Source organism: Manduca sexta, chromosome 18 (genome assembly GCF_014839805.1).
Source record: "Manduca sexta isolate Smith_Timp_Sample1 chromosome 18, JHU_Msex_v1.0, whole genome shotgun sequence".
Taxonomy (NCBI): domain Eukaryota; kingdom Metazoa; phylum Arthropoda; class Insecta; order Lepidoptera; family Sphingidae; genus Manduca; species Manduca sexta.
Window position 1 is genome coordinate 3390722 of NC_051132.1, and position 22388 is coordinate 3413109.

Here is a 22388-nt window from a genome sequence, read left to right on the forward strand (position 1 = left end):
TCCGACATACGGATAGCTCTGTGATCGAAACCAGCGTCACATTAACCGATCTGGGTCAGGTGCAATGTACTCCGAAAATGGGTTGAATGGTATATGAATTATGTAAGTGTACTATTAGTGATGGTCTGTAAGAGAATGATTGTCGAACATTCTCGAATGCTGTCATATTTTATATCAGAAGGAATTACCTTTAAATGGGTCACCTATAATTACGGCCATAAACAATAAAAATGCCAGGATAATTATCAATGCCTCTTTGATATTAAAGAATATGAGAGGAGGTGATTTTAGATTCTGGCAATATCTCCTCCATTTTATGCGTAAGTATTGAGACATTAGTAACAAGTGGAATGTACTTAATTCCAGAATTATATTCATTATGGAGAAATAAATTGTTAGTAATAAATAAATGAAATACGATAGTTAGTCGACTTTCAACAATAACTTGGATATCATGAAATTAGCTAAACTATAGTATCTCGTCGCAGGAGGTGGCTGGATGCGGCCCGCTTTCTATAGGTCGATCTGAAAATCTTTGGGGGAGGCTCAGGTTCAGCAGTGGACATCCTGCCGCTGATGATGATAGGACCTCGTCAAACTTAACTATGACAAAAACAAGAATACAGGTGTGGTTTCATGTTACGTCGGCTGACAAACTTTTTATTACTTCATCTGTAGGTAGGGTTGCCAACAACTCTTCGGTGAAATATAGTATTTTTCACAAGGTATAAAAAATATACTTCAAAAATTATAGTATTTTATGGAAAAGCAAAAAAATAGACAAATATGTATTAGTTACTGATTTATTTCTATAAAAGTTCGGATACACGCTGTCCCATCACTTAAAAGTTAATGTAAAGGAGCGTTAATACAGTATTTTTGCGTACTATATATTTCTTCAAAAGTGTATAGTACGCAGACCCAAAATATAGTAAAATATATATTATAATACGATTGGCAACCCTATCTGCAGGTGCAAATTTACACTAATTAATTACTTATTTTATTATTGTAGATACAAATGGAGACTAAAATATGCTAAAATAACTAACATAATATTTAAGACGTCATCATGAATAATTTAGCAATACAAAAAAAGTATATCTTATACACTCAAACACCGAGGTGTAAAAATCTATGTCAATAATTGAATGTGCAGAAATAAAATCTGTATGTTAAATTTCGCATAGACTTTGTTTAATCTCAGCAAGTACTGACACAAATCTAAAATAACCTTTCAACTAGTTTTTGATCGCTGCTTTACCTGCGTGAAAGGGTTTTCCGGGATAAAGGTCACGCTATATATTTCCCGGGATATAAAGAGCCTATCCTTCCCAGAGTATCAAACTACCTCCATACAAAATTTCATCAAAATATGTTGAATAATATTTGAGTCAGTCACGTTCGGATAGGCAAATACTATGTGGGACCTTGCTTAATAATCTATTTTTCAGAACGTTTTAAGAGGAACAATCCCGTCATACATGATTGTTACATAACATCACGCATTTATCCCCGGAGGGGTATGCAGAGGCGCGACTAGGGCACCCACTTTTCGCCAAATATGTTCCGTCCCATGATGTGATAGGGGGCGAGCCTAGCGCCATATCGGGCACAAATTACAGACTCCGGGCTGATACTGGGCAGAAAAACCCAAATATCACTTTGCCCTTTGGGATTCGAACCCAGGATCTCAGAGCGCTATTGTACCGGATATGCAATACAACTACGCCACCGAGGCAGTCATACATACATACATGATTGTTGCCTAACTTAAATCTCTTACGAATCGCACGCAACGAAATCTCTCAAAAACAATAAATTTTCCCCGTTTTTGCGACAGTTCTCATTAATTTCCACTCGTACCTCGATAAATGGGCTGTCCAATACTAAAAGCATTTGTCAATCCTAACCATTAGTTCTTGAGAAAAGCGCATACGAACAAACAAACAAACTCTTCAGCTTTATGTAATAGTATCGAAAAAAAATAAAGTGCTATCCTGTCCCTCAATAATTACACTGTCATTTCATTTGAATATAAATACTTTTTTCAAAGCAAACTTCTACGTGAACAAATCCGCGTGCAAAACTTATCTTTATAATTTTAGCGTTTTTTCTCATCAAGCATATTGACATTTAGAAAGAACCTAATGGTTTTATTGATTCCGATTATAGCCAGTCGTTTTCTGTCAATGACCAATAATGTCCGACAGTATTTGATGTGTTTAATAACTCTACACTGGCGTAATGTCACCTCATTAACCTTGTGCTCTTCATATTCTTGGACCTGTTTTAATACTAGTATTTATATTGGAATACAACTATATTCCACGTCTATATTTTGTTAGATTGTACCTACTACCATAAATACGATATTCAATACGATATGGCATATCAGAACGCTCCTTGCTAACTGCTAATAATATATTCTGTACATTACTACCTACTAGCATAAATACGGTTTCAATACGATTTTCGATACGATATGGTATATCGGAACGCTTCCTGCTAACTGCTAACAATATATTATTTACATTTCTAACATGATTCAGTTTACGTAAATTACTAGCAAGATTACCGCAACGTGATGACGTATTTACATTAACACAGTTTGTTTATTCTTAACAATTGTTTGAGTCAACGATCAGCTGGTTCAAACCAAGGTTCGCTTGAGTAAAGCAGGTTGTGACGTTATTATGTACTTTATTAATGGACTGCACTTATTATGTCCCCTCAAGGGAGGAGGGCAAAGGCTATAGTCAGATGTGCCTGTACCTATTGTGCAGGATATGTGCTTTACATGGACGCAGTGTGTTAGGGGGCGCCAGACACGACACCTTCAAAGAGACATGCGTCGCTCGCGACACTGGCGCTCTCAAACAACCTGCGCCCACGCTAATGCCGGCGAGCGGCTTCTTTACTTTACACAATAACTTTTAATTTAATATTATCAAATTTATTAAAGATTACACTGTCTCCTAGGGGGCGTCAAGGAATTTTTTGCACACAGGCGTAACATAAGCTCGAGCCGCCTCTATCTATAGTATATAGTAGAAGTATCTACATAGGTAGATACGGCGCAAAACTCCTCATCGAGCTTGCAGCCAGTCACAGGCGAACTCAGAGGAGTTCAGGGATACCGTCCGCGAGCAAAGCGGCAGGATAAGGTGCAAGGATCGGCTAAGGGTAGTAAAAACGTTAAGACGGAATTAGGAACATGGAAAAACAAGAGAGGTAAACGTGATTTTTTAGGTTATAATGACAGTCGTATGTCCGTTTCAAACGGAGCATGAGGATCAGTATTACGTCCAATGAAGCGTTATCTCCCAATTTAAATAAAATCCAGCACACGTGTTCCCTCCTTCCTACAACCTGAGGTCCTTCAAACGGAGCGTGAAGAAGCAATTATGCAGGCCGGCTGTGCCGACCGTCCAGAGATGCTTGTATCTTCGGTCGGTCAGCACTTTCTATTGGCTTCACTTTGCTTAACATCAGGTGTGATGAAAGCACTTTGCCGAGCTTTAATAAAATAAAAAAATACGAAGGTCGGATGAATAATTTTAAGCAAACCGCACTCATAGATCACGTTGAGGAGACACAAAGCGGCTCAACCAGAAATTCTTCTTTTACTGATTAACAGGCTGGGTTGGATTAGTATCACGTTACCTACCACGTGAATATTTAGTATTTTAAATGAAAAATTTAAAATACATACTGTATTTTGCATTTTTATATCTAACGCGACTTAAAAATATTTTGTATTTCTTATTTTCATACGAGCACTGCAAAGTGACTTCGCTGCATCTTATGGTACTGGGGTTCTGTAGAATATCGTCTGACGAGAGATGATTACCCCTCGACAGTCGACACAATTATTCCGGCCTGATAGAACCAGATATACCATTCTGATCCCGGAACGCGAGACACTTACGTGGGCCACTATGACGGGTTTTAACACCTTGTGTACGGTGGCCGCTATCCGGGCGGATAAAAATATATTCTACCAGCAACAAAACATACATCATCTATATATATGTACTACGTACTAGATTTGGCGTTACGAACATTCACTGTGTTCGACTGAATTGCACTGCAATCCTTTCAAACTGACAGAATTTGGATGGATTGCAGTGACGCAATGTACTTTGCCCAGTTCTGCATATCAACGTACACGTATTAAAATATACTAAAACTAACATTGTTTAAAAACTTATATAATTTGGTACATGCAGCTGATTGTTTCGCCAATATCTGACGGCGAACAAAGAAAGTTGTCAGTTTCTCCAACGCTTGATAAGTTTTCCTACGTCCGCAACTTTTTACTCGCATTAGAGACGACACTTCCTACATTTTATTTCCTCTTTGTTTAGTGATATAATTATATTGTACGGATTGTTTTATGAAAATAGTTTAAAATATTCAAAAGTACTTGCCAAATTCTGTCTAAATTTAAAAACAACTGCGCCTACAACTATGAAAGAAATTGCTTAAAATATAATATTTCCGGTTTTTATACTAGCCTAATTCTGTTTAAATCCAAACGGAAACAACTGCGTCAACTTCCATCAAACTTGGAAACGTCCAAGCACACAAACTTTAACATTTATAATATTACGGTATCATTTAGTTCAATGTAAATAGAACTGGCTCTTCTATACTATGGAATATAGACATAATTATATATATATACTTAATATAAATTAAACATTCAACCAACCTTGTTTTAATTACACCATAAAAACAATAGAGTTGTTTAAAATAATTAATTGGCATCAGTTTACATGAGACTACTAAAACATCATCCGTTCATATCCGTGTTCAAACATTGCAAAACACATAATGCTGTTGAAAACCGAAATTGTACTGTTAATTTAGGTTAGTTTACATGGCTCAGATATTTTTTCATACTTATGACCACAAATATATAAACTAAGATATATTCTGTATTTTTCTCAGATATATCCCCTGTGGCTCAGTAGCATCTAGAGAGTTCCGCCATGGCATCCCCTGTCTGTAAGAGGCGACTAATTGGGCTTTAGAGAGACACAAAGCGAGTATAGAAGGGATGCTCGTTCGACTAAACCTATTTAAGCGACTTCGAGGTGGACGACAATGTGCGTGGTCAGCTTCCCCATGTCGTAGACGCCATTGGCGTCCTTTAGGCGTATTGAGCCGTGAGACCGGAGAAACCAACATAATCGTTCCACTCACTCTCCCAGTGGTGGTAGCGATAACGTTCAAAACAAAGGTATATGAGCTAAGATTAACTAAATTAGTTTTAGATCTTAAAAAAAAAAACTCTTAAAAGTCACAGTAATAGACTATTTTAACTGTAAATACTTCCAGAGTAATAGTCTTCATATTTTTGATTCATACAACAGTATAAAAACTCAGCATCAGCCCGAAGTCTGGAATTTGTGCCCCATATAGCCTCTCCCTTATCACATCATGAAACAGAATTCATACGGCTGAAAATGAATGCGCCAGTTGCGCCTCTACATGCACCTTCGAGGATAAAATGCGTCAGTGTAAGTGTGTATAAAAACTCTTAATCATTATATTGCAGATCAGCGACAAATTAAAAATTAAAAACTTACCATGTGATAAGTAAACTCTATCTTGATGCATTGAAATAAATACAGTTTTTGTGTCAGAGGATTTAACCAAAATTCACAAAATTATTTTAAAACTTTAAAATTTAAAATAAAATTAAATGAAAATAATTAGGTACAATGATCTTCCTAGCACATATCAGTTGTCTTTTTTATTCCATTGTATCTGCGCAATAGTACTACATATAATTTATATTTTACTAACTTTGGATCACAGCTTCGTCCGTTTGAACCAGTTAGTTAGTATAAACGTCCCGCTATATATTTTACCTGTTTAAAAATAACCAATGTCCTTCCCGGGGTCTCAAACTATCCCCATACCAAATTTCATCGAAATTCGTTCAGTAGTTTATTGATTTATCGCATTCAGACAGACAGACGCGGTAGGGACTATATTTTTTTATAATATGTACGGATATTTATTATAATATTTTATTTTATATCAGGATGTTCTCATGACTGATTTTGTTTAGTTCCTTGGCTTATTGTAATTCTATTTTTTGCAATACAATTATATATTTTTTTAAATTTTGTCTATTAATACAATAAGTAAGATTTCAGAACTTAAGTAGTTAATAATTATTTCTTATGTACGTTATATTAAAATAACTAGTTTTACGAGTTTTGTTGCAGTTTTTTTTACTGAGCTATAATCACATTAATTTATATCCCTGAAAAAGTTTAAAGTATTTTATCACGTGTGTTCTCATCGGGGTCAAACGTGTTAAGGCCAAAAATCAGTTTTTGAGTGTGATAGACCTCTGTCACTTCCTTATCAAAACTGACCTCACATTCCTATTGACATATCATTAATGACTGACATTGCTAAGCAATTAACGAACAAGTTGACGTTCTTAAGATGTCTTGGGTATAGTGGTATACATAGTTGTGGGAGTGCGCAGTTCGATATCTAGATAGGTCAAATATGTTCGATATTTAAACGACTTTAAAAAGGAGAGGTTCTCAATTCTTCAACTCATCAATTGTACTTACTACTTATTCTCGCAATCAGTATACTATAACATAATGAAATAGTTATAAATTAAGGTTACGTATTTGATTTAAACTTATTACTTAAATTCTAATCTAGATCTAAGCATCTGTTTCCAAACATTTATATGCTACGAAAGCAGATGTCGGCGAACTCTATCATAATTACTTAAGACCAATGTACCTATTTACCCGATATCATGAATAAAAAATTTGAATTTGAATTGAATTTGAATTTAAGCGAACCGTGATATCTCGCCATTGGTCTAGTTTTTATACATGTCTATTTTATGTCATCATTGGCCTGGTACATCTTTTAAGAAGATTTAAACAGCGTCAACTATTGGTAGTTGTTTTGAGACATTTTCTTTAATGGCTGTAAAGCAGTGCCGGACTTATATTATTTATGAGTTTAGGCCACTTTATTTCCGCCACCCCATGTAGGTAAGTTTATGTATGTAGGTTTCTAAAATACTTAATAATTTTCCATTTGTTTGTATTATGGAAGACACAAAATTAAATAAACGAATGATTAATTTAATCAAGTATGCGTCCTCTGAAATCTGCCGCCCCTAAGAGGCTGCCGCCCTAGGCCGCGGCCTATACGGCCTATTTACAAATCCAAGACTGCTGTAAAGACTAACTCATGAAGAGCAAATCCGACAACACGACGTGCAGACATTATCAGACTTCGCCCCGGGTCATGATCACCTTTGATATTAACAGGAAGAGCTGAGGATCTCGCCGTCTGGCGACAAACTATCTTTGACGGCGTAACAACACACGATATTGCCTGGCTTAAACACCTAGCCGAGATGCGCAAAACGATACGTATGCTAGAGCAACCCCTATTTTATCTATATATAAAGCTGAAGAGTTGGTTTGAACGCGCTAATGTCAGAAAGTAGTAAACCTTTTGAAATTTCACTAATACGAAGCATAACTCCTGAGCTATCTCATCAGCCTACAACTACCACTGTTGAACATAGGCCTCCCGTAGAGCGCGCTACGTTGCCCGGTCCTCCGCTCTCCTTATCCAGCGTCCTGAGCTATATGCCATCTAAAAAAAAGAAAATATTTATCCCAGAACATTTTTCGCGCGTGGATCCGCAGGAAAAAGCTCCTCCTCGCATCGTTTTCCTCATTGCTAAGGGTCGTTATCCCCTGAACATGGAGTAATCTTTCTTTTGATTAAGTTGCGCCACCTAATCCTATCTTTAGCTTTGTGGAGCGCAACATGAAGATTGGTGCTAAGCGTAGAGCGGATGTGGTCTGACCATCTGAAGGAACACGACTTCTCAGACGTTTGGCCTCAACTTTGCCAGTGACCAGAGGAACAAGCTTGTTTTTGATAAAAGTACAAATACATATTTGTCTTTAACAGTCTACAGAGTAGTAGGCAGTACTGGTGGTAGGTCTCTCATATGTGAGAGTCCGCCTGGATATGTCTATTACTGCCGCCAAACAGCAGTGTGAAGTCACTGTTGTGTTCCGGTTTGAAGGACATTGTAGCCAGTAACTACTGAACATAATAAGACTTAACATCTCATGTCTCAGGATGGCGAGCGCAGTGGAATACCGAACAATCTAAGGTGTTGGATGGTGTTTCTAATGTTTATGGGCGATCGTATCGCTTACCATCAGGCGAGCGGCAAGGTTATCTCATCATTCAAATCAATAATAAAAAAAGTAAAGTATTTTTCTAAAATTCTTTCCAAACTGCATAAATCATTTCAGATTAATATAATTATATCACTCTGTAGTTCACGTAACATGTGGCCTTCACCCACTACATTCGAAGGGGCCAGTCCATATATTGAGGTTAATTTGGTTATATTTTGTAATTATGCTAATAGCGTTATGTGATGATAAAGATTCCGAGGTCTTGGTCGCACGTTTTAGTTGAAGACCTGTTAAAATTTAGATTAAAATGGTAATGTAGAGTTTTTTTGGTAAATTTATTTCATTTATTAGCATTCTTTACGTCAAATAACTGGTTTATATTTGAGGAGACTTTTTACAATCAGACCCACGTGATAATGAAATACTCACAGAGTCCTAAGATCACAAGCGGGCATTGGAAAGATTGTCATACAAAAGGTTTGCGCTTGTGTGACGGTTACTCAATCTACCCTGAAATAGCAAAACATGAATGTAAAACTCTTTATATTTCCTCCATATAATGAGCAAAAATTAAGCCCTGAAGTCCTGTCTTTAGTAACTAATTATATAGTTTATTGTCTATGAAAATACGTATATTTTATATGATTTTTAATTCTTAAATAAGTAATTGGTCCAAAATAAACTATAAAATCTAAATGTATTATGTGCGTAAATAATAGATCAATTATAAATAATAACAGTGGTGTTTTTAAGTACAATCCAGAAATATTCATATTATCCCACCAAAAAATAATGTCTAATAATACTATAATTTGTATAAAATCTGTTTAAAAGGATCTTTTTGGCACGAATTATGATAAAATGTAATCATTTTATATATATATGTTTTGTTTAAAAATCGTCAATAAATATTTAAAACGATACTAATGTTCTTTAAAAATATATATATAGCATATTTGTTTTTCTTCTCGGTGACGTAGTGTATTCTGCTGGACATGACTTCAGCTCTGGGGATTTTGGTACAATTAGCCCGGAAGGAATATATGCAAGATATGGCGAATGACTGACCCCTTAGCATATTATGGGACAAAATACACCGCGAAAAGAGGTACACTCTGCCCAGGGCCGTAGCTAGGGGGGGGGGAGCATTGTGGGGCAATGCTCAACCTTAAAATACTAATGTCTTAACTTAATAATCAACTAAATTGTACATTACTACTCAATGAAAATATATGGAGCAGCGGGCTTTTTATTTTACGATTTGGAAGTTGGTCCCATACTCATAGTAAGAGTTATTCGTATTGATGGGTGAAATAACCCTCTTTCGAGATTTATGGGAATTTTGTTACAATCTGTATATTTTTTTTTTTTTTTTTTCCTTTTTGGCTTCGCAGTTTAGATGCATTTAGCCAATGTCAAGTTATTTGGATAGGATAGGAACATAGGATACAAAGGTTGGGAAACTATAAGAATGTTGTACGATATCAATTCGGAGGAAGATATATTGGTAATAAAATACTATCAAGTGGGTTAAGAATTAAAATATAAAGAAATAGAACATACATAAACAGATAGGAGTTGATGGGCTGGTTTACATACATAATAAAAATTACGTTAATGAATTGTAATGATTAATGAAATTTATATTGTAATGATGAATGAAAGAATATAAAGAAAATATCTAAAGTTTAATATTATTTTTAATAATAAAAGATGTAATGCATTGGTAAACTAACATGTCATTAGAGTGAAGAAGACAAACAATAGAGGAAGGTAAAGGAACTGAGCGACGCAATAGGGACTGGAAGAAAGGTAAGTGGTCATAACGAGGACAGGAAAACAGGATGTGATTAAGGTCACCCACCTCTGCACCACATGGGCAGGTGGGGCTATTTAAAATGTTTATTTTAGCTAGATGAGCCTCAGAGCATGTGTGGCCAAGTCTCATACGAATTAGAATAGATGTCTCAACTTTACTAAACCTAGCCTTAAAGAACCAAGGTTTTAATGTCACATCCGGTTGTATATTGGCATAATAACGGCCCTTTAATTTGATACTGGAGAGCCAAACTTCTCTCCAGGATTTATAAAGATAAGCTTTTGGTAAAGATAGAAGGTCTTGACTATAATTTTTAAATGGGGACAAGTCCCCGCAATTCACTGCCTCTTTAGCAAGAGTGTCCGCCCTCTCATTTCCTTCGATTCCCGAATGACTGAGAATCCAAGAAAAATGGAGCAAAATGCCATTAGAAAGACACTTGAACGCCAATTCTCTTATTTGTATAATAAGGGGTAAAGTGTTATTACTTTTAAAAGGGAATTTAGCCATTGCTTGAAGAGCACTTAAGGAATCAGTAAAAATAATTGCTTTATCAAGTTTAAATAGAAGAATATTTTCAATGGCCCTTAATATACCCAAACATTCTCCTGTGAAAACAGAGGATTCCATAGGAAGTTTAATTTTTTGCACAATATTAAATTGTGCGTGGAAAACACCAATCCCAACGCATTCCAATGGGCCTATTTTTGAAGCATCTGTATATAAGTGGTGAAAACCCTCGAAACGTTCAGCAAGGATTTCATTAAATGCAGCCCTAGCACTACCAGATTTTTTTATCAATACAATTATAAAATATTTTAGGAGTAAAAATTAATGAACCAAAGCTATTGTTATATAAAGCGAGTCGGTTAAAACAGCAAGTAGGTGCGGAAAAAGCAAGAAATTTATGAAAACTTATTATTATGCACGGAAGAGATTTATGAGATGGATTATTTAGGTAATGCTTTCGGAGAGATTCTAGTATCGGAATGAGAGGATGGTTTGAAAACTGAATAATTTTAAATAAATATTTATCTGAAAGAAATTGTCTCCTAAGAAAAGAGGAGATTCACCGCATTCAACTTGCAAGGCGTTGATTGGACTTGATCTCATTGCCCCTGATATAATGCGTAAGCATTTTGACTGTAGGCGATCTAATTTTTTAAAAGCATTTATATTGCCGGGTTCAAAAACAAATGAACCATAATCAAAAATACTTCTAATAATAGCATTATATACTAGTTTCAAAGATTGTGGGTGCGCACCCCACCATACTCCACTGAGACATCGTAACATATTTATATGACGCTCCACTTTGTTAGCAACATAATCGCAGTGAGCAGTCCCAGACAGTTTAGAGTCCAATAAAACACCCAAATACTTAAAAGCGCTTTTAACTGGAATTGGAATGTTGTTATATACAATATTAATTGGAGGTAAAGTTCTCTTTTTGGTATAAACTACGGATGCGCACTTTGATGGGGAAAGATCTAAACCATTTTTAAAAAGCCATGACGATAAGGAAATTAATGAAGAATTAAGAACTGAACATGCGTGCTCAATAGAATCGGAAGAGTAATATAACAGCAAGTCATCTGCATATTGTAGAACTTTAACGCCATTAGTAATATAAGATTCTAAATCGTAGGCATAAATATTATATAGCAAGGGGCTTAACACTGATCCTTGCGGTAAACCTTTCCAAACGTGTCGGGTTAACCGGTTTTCTGATGACAAAATACTGACTGATCTATTATTTAAAATGTTTAAAATTAAATGCGTTAGATTAGATGGTACTTGAAGGGATTGTAGTTTTAGTTGAAGGATAGATGGTAATACATTATCGTAAGCGCCATTAATGTCTAAGAATACAGCTACCGTAGAACAATTTTTTGAAAAAGACATGCGGATGTCTGTGGTAAAAATGCTGAGGCAGTCCAAAGTACTTTTTCCTTTTCTAAAGCCAAATTGGGAATTTGCCAGAAAATCTCTACTCTCAACATACCAATCAAGCCGATTTTTAATTAAATGTTCTGCCAGTTTCATTAATACTGAGGATAGGATTATAGGTCGGTATGAGGAAATATCGGTTGGAGTCTTGTGAGGTTTAAGAATTGGCAACACAATGTGACGTTTCCACATTGGGGGAATGCTTCCTGTTGACATTATAAAATTAATAAATGACAGATAATATTGAAGAGCGCTATCACTCAGATGAGATATAAAAGAGTATGGGATACCATCAAATCCAGGAGTAGAATCTACAGTATTCTGGACAACTCCTTTTAATTCGTCAATGCGAAATGGTAATTTTAAGGCTGAACAGCCATCAACATCTTTGCTGATAGATATAGACATTGGTTTCAAAATAAACTCCTGAGGAACCCACGGAGGAGCCAGGTTATCCAAGAAGTCGTTAGCTAATGATTCCGAAATACGGGGGGAAGGGTTCACCGAGGCAGATCTAAAACGTTTAATATTATTCCAAACAATAGTAGGATGTGTATTGGGAGAAATAGAGGCACAGAAACTATGCCAGCCTTCTCTCTTTTTCATTTTGAATAGTTTACGTGTTTCAGCAATTACTTTGGAAAGGAGTTCAAAGTTTTCTTGAGACATATTAAGATTGTATTGCACTTCTGCCTGCTTACGTTTTTTAACAGCACTAGTGCAGTCAATGTCCCACCAGGGAGGCATTGGAATTTTTCTAATTTTTGAATTACTTTTCACAGGAAATAAGTCATCAGCGGCGGTACAAAGAATTTGTGCTAAAGCTTCAGCACACATCTGTTCCTTGCCATTGGTGACCTCGGGAAGAGAAGAAAGCTGACTGTCTACCTTTTACTAAATTTCGTCCAAAGTTCACTGCATTTATCTGGCAGTTTATATTTTAAAAGAGGCTTTTTTGGTGGCACATTGCTATATGGAGAAGGAAATGTGATTTTAATTGGGTAATGATCACTGCCAAATGAAGAGGATAAAGTAGACCAAGTAAGAAAAGATGCAAAGTTTGGGGTGCAAATGGATAGATCTAGTGCACTCTGATTGATGTTGTCAGGAGTGTTACGACGAGTAGGTGTGCCTGAATTTAATACACATAGGTTGTGCATATCTAATATCTCCAGAAGCTCTTCACCATACTGATTAGATATAGAGCTACCCCAAGATTGATGATGACAATTGAAATCTCCCAACAACAAGAAATGTTGGGGAAGAAAGGATATAAGGTTATTAATTTCATGAAGTAAAGGAAGTGAAGGGTGAGAGATATAAACAGAAACAAGACAAATGTTATTGACATTTAGAGCTACTATAGATATTTCATTGCTATGTGAAGGAAGAGAAATTACTGAATATGGCACTGAGTCTTTAATGAGTATGGCAGCACCACCATACCCATCTTGTCTATCTTCTCTGATTATTCTATAACCATTAATTTTGAAGGTATAGTTTGGTTTGAGCCATGTCTCAGAAAGAGCAAAAGCCCATGGCTCATATTTATTAATTAAATAAATTAGTTCACTTTTTTTATTGGTTATGCTGCGGCAATTCCATTGTATTATTAGATTCAGATTGTCCATTTTCGGAAAGAGATGAGGAAAGACTATTTAAAAGAGGAGCAACGTTGGACGGTGATAAATTAAAATGTGTAATAATAGTAATCAATGCTGAAATAAGTTCTTTTACATTAAATTGTTTAGGCTGGGGATCTTGTGTATTATTATTAAGAGCACATCCATTGGTGGGTTCAGGAATTTTAAAATCTTTCAATATATTATTATGTGCTTCTTTATTGTATCCCTTAGTAGGAGTGACTGGCGAGTGTGGTTTCCGGAAAATAGTTTTTTTATAACTGCTAAACTGTTGCTGCCTCAAGACAACAGGTTCGGGAACACTTGGATCATGAGATGGTCGGGAAATAAGAGTGTCTGCAAAAGATTTGGAAACTGGTGGAAAATGTTTACTGGCTTCAGCATAAGAAATTGAACTCTGAGCCATATGCGACTTAATTTGTTTTTGCCGTTCATATTCAGGACATAACTTGCTAGTAGCATAATGATATCCAGAACACAAGCAACAGGAAGCACTTCCCTCAGCTATATCACAACATTCAGCAGTATGATTGTCTCCACACTTATAACAGCGGGGTTTAGACCTGCATTGAGTTTTTGTGTGACCAAACCGACAACAATTGAAACATTGTATTGTAGGATAGATGTAGAGGTCCACAGGCAATGCATTGTAACAAATAAAAATTCTTTTTGGTAGAACTTGCCCATCAAATGTTAAAACAACTGTTTGGGAAGGTTTCCACACAGTTGAGCCTTCAATAATAGCTTTGAAATTTAAACGCCTCACTTTTAAAATAGTCCCGCAGCCAATGGGAACAGACGTGTTCTCCAAAACCTCCTCTGGAGACCACTCGGCAGGAACTCCACGTACCAACCCCATACGAGTTACATTGAATGTTGGGATGAATGCCTTTAAATTAGATTTATTAAGACTTTCATGGCAAATAAAAGAATTGGCATCAATATAAGAAGAAAAAGCCATGGCTATTTTATTTCTTCCAATCCTTTTTACGCTCCCATTAATTATATTTTTGAACTCATTTCGTTTTAAGAATTTTCCAAATGCAAGAGGATGGAGGATAGCACTATCATTTTCTCCAACTGTAATCTTTTGCACATGTAATAGATATGGCGCGCAATCATTTTTTTCATAAAGTTTACGGCCCACTGTTTGGGCGGGAATTGTTTGTGTTGTCAACTCATTTGAACATATAACTATTGGTTGTGTTTGTGAAGTATCAGCACAATCGCAACCAGATGTGTTTGTAGAATTATTATCATGCTTACGTCTTTTTTTATTACATTTTTTACATATCAAACGACGACTACGTTTAATTGGCCTAGTCGACGTCGAGCCGTCTGTCTCCATACCAGATTCAGAAATGTATTGTGGTTTAGGAGTTTGCTCTTTTTCTATTGATGTAATTGTTACAAAATTGCCTGCCGGGGGGACAAACCCCCCCGGATCAGGCGGTGAATTCATTACACCTACTACTTAATAAATAATATATTTACACTTACCAAATGACAAATATATTATATGCACTAATTACTAAATCACTAAACTACAAAATTTACAAATAATTACAACCCAGATGATAGGAAATATTTACAAACTTATTTAACGAAAATCAGAAATATAAAAAGTACGTCCGCCACGATCCGAAGTTTCCCGCGCTTTTTAATCTGTATATTACCTTAACAATTACTTAAGAATTAACTTTTTTTTTTTTTACTCACGTTCACATGTCAAGGAAACCAAAAATCGATTTAGCAGATCAGATGTAGTAACATTTTTATTTCCGCCCTGCTTGTAATAACAGCTGCCCTACTTTAAATTCAAGTCTAGCTACGGCCCTCTCTGAGTAACCCTTCAGGCTTGAAGGAATATATACAAGATATGGCAATTGACTCGCCCCTTAGCACATTATGGGACGGAATATACCGCGAGAAGATTTGAAAAGCCTGAATGCGTATTATCAATAACAGTTAATATTTTAAGTATTAATTATATATAGCATATTAGGTATGTAATAATTGACAGTCACAAAACAGAGCCAATCCCAGTACCATGTAAAACCTACCCACGTAACTTAGATATATTCAACAGTCCTTTTACAATAATTACAAAAGATACTTTGACGAATTCGTGACTTCTGGCAGGTATTTCAAGTCAAGTAATTACCTCGGAGTACATCCTAACCGATCATTTCAACGTCCTTAACATCGATAAGTTGTCAAAATTATTCCCTTCACTAATATTAAGTATTTTTGTTGTCACTGTTTCGTAATTATAGTGCCGTGATTTTAAATTTGGGACATGGAAAGATCGAGAAGCCGATGTGTTTATTCTTTAACCGTCGAGAGAATGCTTCGAAGTTACCAGAATTAATATTTTTGCTTGAAGTTTGTGATAAGGGGCATGTTTTCATACATAAAGTGAAAGTGCGGTTGAAATTAACATGTTTAAACCAGCCAGGTTCAATTGTTTAGGTATTTCATTTCGAACAAACAAATAATGTAAAAAAACTTTTGTATCACAATAAATGTTGAGAATAATCAATTTATAATGTAATATATTTTATTCTCGACGAAACATGCCATCTTTTAATTCAATTTAAAATTAAATTACAGACGAAAAAAGCGCGTGGGTTTTGTAACGATAACATTGGTTATTACATTGTAAAATAATACAATAAAGTGACATCATCGATGTGTATGTACTAATGTGTGACGTTGATTATATTTCCACCTATTCTTGTCCACTATATAAAACTTGAGTGCAAATGACGTCACAATATTCTCTAATCAAGTGTCCAACTTCAATTCGGCCTTAAGTTTTTTTTTAACTTGAACTTCGTTCTGTTTAAAATTCTTATACGTCTCTCAGCATTGCGACTTTTAATAAACTAGTTAACAAGTGACAACATATTATGTTAAAAAAAATCCTTTGAATGTATAAATTATAAAATAATGAACAAACAGTGCGTACATACTTAATGTTTTTTTTATTAAATTGTATTTACTACATGTTTACTCAAATAAAATATACTTCCAAGAATTATTTTTACAAAAAGTGTAGAAGTGTTTGAATAGTTTGTATAGAAAAATATTGACGCGTTGCGGCGAGTCGAGTTGATTTTAAACTAATATGCATATAATCAAAATATACAGCCTGAATGGCTCTCAATCTGTATTATATATATAGGAAGAGCTTTTCGTTTGAACGCTCAGAGGCCCTACTTCGAAAAACGAACATCGAAACGTCGTTCCGAAACGAAGAAACGACGAACTTCGGATTTAACCCTACTACCAAATTACTTCGGATCCGTCATCGTTACTTTCGGAAACATAAACAATCGTTCGAATGAAAATATTGTGTCGGATTAGAGATGTGTATCTTCAAAAACCGTAATTTTTTACCTATCATGGCATTCTTGTAAAAAAACATATAAATTGGATGTCTAATTAGGTTTTCTGCAATCTATCTATTATTTCATAACTCTAAATGTTTATTAATGACAAAATAAGTAAATATTTTTACTGATTATGCAATCTACGGTCTTATTGCATTATGTTTTAATCTGTGGAATATTAGAATTTTTGACAATTGATGGACATTGACAAGTTGATTGGCGAAAATCACCAGCCTAGCGCAACAAGGAACAAAAAATCTTTTGTATGGAATTGACATGGCATTTAATGGCGGATACTGCTATCTCTCTCTCTCAGTACAGTTTCTCTTTCTATTCCTCACCGCCATTATTATTGTTTGTTTACTTCCTGACGTTTTGGAATACATTTGTGTTTTATTGATTTATGTTTGTATTATTTGTTATTCAAACAAGTAAAAATATACCAAAAAGTGTTTTTGTTGGTGTAAGTGAATACGTTTTAAAGACATGCCACCAAAAAACGTTTCATTACGTGTGAAATTTGTGGAGATCGAGCCAGTCGAATAAATCACAAAAGCAGAATGTTCATGGCGAAATTTCCATTGGATGAGGTCAAGTAAGCATTAATTAGATGTTTTTAGTCATCGCGCAAATAAAGTAGCTTAGAAATAATAAAAATTCTCATTTTCTAATTACCATTATGTTACTAGTGATGTTGTTATTATTATCGATATCGATACCTGTTTAAATTTATTAATCAATTTGCCCTCCGTGGTTTCACCTATTTAGGTCCAGATTCTGTGGGAACATAGTTATAAAAAGTAGTAATTCTAACTATCTACATACCAAGTTTAATCGCAATCATTTTAGATTTTTTGCGGGTACGAATAATAAACATACAATTGCATGCACACGCTTTATAATATTAGTAAGATGATGGCTGATCATCAGGACAAAAAATACTAAAGTCGTGTATGTGTGTGTGTGTACTTAAAAATGTGTTGAGCAATCAATGTGCCTGGGCACTGTTTATGATTTTAGGCTTAAATATAATTTAATAAGCAATTTATTTACAATTAAAAAATATTTCCAGATGCCGAAAGTGAGTTCAGGTTGTGGGAAAAGAAGATTTGATATATGTTTCCATAGAAAAGCTGCATACTTTGAAATATGTGTGTGGTTCTCACTTTAATAACAAAGATTTTAATAAAAAGAACAATCGCCTTAGAAAGTCAGCCATACCATCGAAAAATTTGAAAGCTGATCCACTTCCTGATGAAATGTTGTTTGAATTTCCGTGCCATGTTATTATAAACAATTATTGCACAAATGATAATATCTTTCAAGAGAAGTGCGACAAAGAAGTGTCACCATCCTTTGACTTTATAATTAAATATTCTGATTGTACCTTGATCTATCATAAGTGCAACTATATTCGCCTACATGGTGAATGAAGGATTTTATTTTAAAAATACAATTATTATTCAACATGTGAAAGCTTTTCATTTTATTTCGAGTCCTCATTTTAGTCCAGCCTTGTAATTATAGTGCTAAAATGTTCACTGTATATTGTGAGTTGGATTGATAATGTGGACTCGAAAATACATTATATGAATTTTATCAAAGTAGCTTTAGCGTCGATTCCCACCGAGTAGAATTTATCGATATCGATAAAAAGTGCTCACTACTATGTATTTTGTTTAGTTGGTAGTATTGTTATTTGACGTTCCTGACATATTCTTCCGTGATATTGGTATTGATACGCCATGTAAATTCGATTTTATTACTTTGTATTAAGTCCTGTCTCTTAAAACGTAGTGATTATATTCTCTTTGAAAATCACAACAAATTGGAATTGTAATTTACAAGTAAAATTATTGATTGTATTGGTAAATTTATTATTAAAATGTTATTTACTCGCTTTAAACAAATTATCTTTTTCATTGTAAAGGCAGTTATTGTGTAATAACAAGTAAATTTTTGGTTTGATCTATTAAAGAAATCATTAGTTTTGCCCATCGATATACACAATGGTTTTTATGGTAAAATTTATTCAATCTTTCTATGAATTTTATTATTTTTCATCCCAGTAGGAATAAGAACCCATATATTTATGTACCCTGTGTTAGGATGTTTACAATAAATAATTAACATTTTTCTTATGATTCCACCTAACAGTTTCAAGGAGAGTACGACGACGAGTGCACCTTAGCGACACAGGCGGACCTCTAATCGGGTCCTTCGCATTGACTGAACTGAAAAAAGAAGTACTGGAGAGAGTTAAAAGAAATGAATAAAAAAAATAAAAAACAAATATAAAAATGATTGTAATAATGTTTTATTTTCCGATAACATATATTTGGTAGTTAATCTTCCATGCGTGATGCAGTGTTGGTTATGGCAGCTCTAGCGAGTTAGTAGTTGTTTAATTATTTGATTCTGAAACAAGAAAACATTATGTTTAAAGTCTAATAAATTCAAAGTCATAGGCACTTTGTACAAAGGATGGCATAAAATTCATAAGTTTTCTAATGGTTATATGGGTGCAGTCAATGCACCCATATACATTTGCCTGGAATTACATATTTATGAAAAATGAGAAATTATTAATGGCTTGTTTAACCTAAGTAAATAAAGTGTTTAAATTTATTTTTAAATTAAAGGCTAATGCTATGTGGATGATACTTAGGAACTTTCTAAGAATGATTAATATTTATTAACTCACTGTTCTTTAATAAGAGTCCTTTCTTGTCGGTTTTGTGGAAATTTTATAAATTTAGTCAATATATGAGGCTGACTCAGACACTTGCCTGAGGCACTCAGAGACTGTTTACTGGGCCATGGACCCATCTACACTTAGTTCCACAGCTCCCTAACAACTCCTGGAAGAAAAATGGAGCGCAGTCAAAATATGAAATTAGAAAAATATTATATACATTTTAGTACAATGCATCAAAAAACAAAAACAAGATCATTTAGACGTTAAGAATACTACAATACTAATACCAGCTAGGTTCTTGAGAAAGGTAGAAAGTAATATTTCTTCTGTAGCTTACCTTAGTGGTAGTATCAATTCCCCGTATATGTTCTTTGGAGGAATTCGTGTACTATACACAACTATATCCTCGCAGATGGTTTCAAAAAGGGGTGGCAAAGTCCTATAAGCTCTTAAAAATTCCATGTTACGAAGGTTTTACGCAGTTAGAGACGCTTCCAACTTCGCCCAGCACTTTCCTATTGCAACAATTCTTCACACAGGAGTTATTGAGCAATTTTCAAACCTCTGGAGTACCAAACGAAAATCAAACGAAAGGCTTAGAGCTTTCGTAAAATTGACGCTAAGATCCGAACGAAAAAACGGGTTTTCATAGTGCGGTCGACGAAAGTAAAAATGTCATAAGTGTCAAAATCCGATTACGGATCCGTCGTCGAATCCGTCATCGAATCCGAAACACTTCGTAGTAACAAAATGTACGATCCGTCATCCGAAACTACGGATTTCGTTTTTCGAAGTAGACTCTCTGAACTCAAGATATTAGTGGTTTGAATTGAAAAAATATTCCTTTCGAGAGTTTCCGTTGCATGCGCTGCGTAAATAAAGTTACGCAACAAACATGTATGACGGAATTGTTCCTCTTAAAAACTTATAAAAAATATATTTTAAACAAAGACCCCGTCGCAACTGTCTACCTGTTTAAACGTGATAAACTCGAGATCTATCCAACGGATTTCGTTGAAATTCGGTATAAAGATAGTTTGATACGTTTGGAAGGACATAGGCTACTCTCTATCCCGCGAAAGTACATAACTGGACTTTTATCCCGGAAAACTTTTAGTTCTTATACAGAAATTCACAGGTATGCAGATTTCCTCACGTTGTTTTCCTTCACCGTTAAAACAAGCGATAACTCACAAAGAATACACACATAATTTTAGAAAAGACGAAAGTGCATGCCCTGGGTTTGAACCTGAGGATATCCGTCTCGGCAGTCCATTCCACTTCCAACTAGGCTATCTCCGCTTACCATACGGACTAAGCCAATCGATTTTGCCAGACCAGATGGAGAGAGGATGGTACTTATTTGTACAAGCCTACTTTCATTTACCAACAAAGTTTAAAATCTATAAACTAATTAATAAAGCTTAAGAGTTTGTTTAAACGCGCTAATCTCAAAAACTACTAATCCTATTTTGAAAATTCACTAAAAAGAAGCTATATTGATCCTGAATACTATACTTTTTATCTCGTGAAAATATTTACCCCACAAAAAACTTTTCCCGAGCGTGGAGCCGAGGACAAAAGCTAGACATTCATAAAGTTTTAGCAGAATAATATCGCAACCATCATAAAAACGAAAGGCAACGTTCGATATCACTGTCAGTGTTTGACACATTAACCCCAATCATGTCATAACAGTACTTATAAATTCTTTACAGCAGTACTATGCAGAGGGCGCGCGTCAACATCCTCTATTAACCTTGAACACTATAAACGATTTAGCAATCAAAAATAGTTTATAATATCAGTAGTTAAAACTCACTTAAATCACACACTTTCATCCACGAAGGGGTACGCAGAGGCGCAACTGGTGCATCAATTTTCCGCCGTACGTATCCCGTCCCATGATGTGATAGGGGGTGAGCCTATATCACTTTGCCTGACTTCGGAATCAAACAAGAGAACTCAGCTCTGATGTACCGTAATACAACTACACCGAATCACTCAACTAGGATCAATTTTCTGTAATATTCTTGAAGTGTATTGTGATAACAACATGTATACATATTATAAAACAAAGTCCCCAAAAGCTGTCGGTCTGTATGTTATAGATTTTCTCAAAACCTACTAAACGGATTTTTATGAAATTTGGTATGGAGATTGTTTAAGACCTTGGGAAGGTTATAGGCTACTTTCTCACCTCAGTCGACATTATATTGGACCCCACTCTACGCACCATCAGGTGCAGTGGGGTCATATTACTGTGTCCGGATAACTTTAAGAAGTTACTTTAAGTAGCTTAACGGACCTAATAAATTCACAGAATCTTGAACCTTCTAAACAGTATTGGCTTTAAAAGCCAGTTCTCCAAAACCGTAATAATAATAATAATAATATCAGCCCTGTATTATATACTTGCCCACTGCTGAGCACGGGCCTCCTCTACTACTGAGAGGGATTAGGCCTTAGTCCACCACGCTGGCCTAGTGCGGATTGGTAGACTTCACACACCTTCGAAATTCCTATAGAGAACTTCTCAGATGTGCAGGTTTCCTCACGATGTTTTCCTTCACCGTTAAAGCGAACGATAAATTCACAAAGAATACACACATGATTTTTTTAGAAAAGTCAGAGGTGTGTGCCCTTGGGATTTGAACC

At 35.1% G+C, this 22388-nt stretch overlaps 1 protein-coding gene and 1 long non-coding RNA gene across 3 annotated transcripts in view; one reads left to right on the forward strand and one right to left on the reverse strand.

The window, feature by feature from the left end:
• Positions 1-22388, forward strand: part of LOC115444259 (ABC transporter G family member 20) — a 71035-nt gene that overhangs the window by 13890 nt on the left and 34757 nt on the right. The gene's annotated exons all lie outside the window — the stretch shown is intronic.
• LOC119189683 lies at positions 19328-20110 on the reverse strand. Its single transcript, XR_005112543.1, has 3 exons — positions 20068-20110; positions 19737-19893; positions 19328-19450 (listed from the first exon to the last, which is right to left on the reverse strand). It is a non-coding gene; the product is annotated as an uncharacterized LOC119189683 (long non-coding RNA).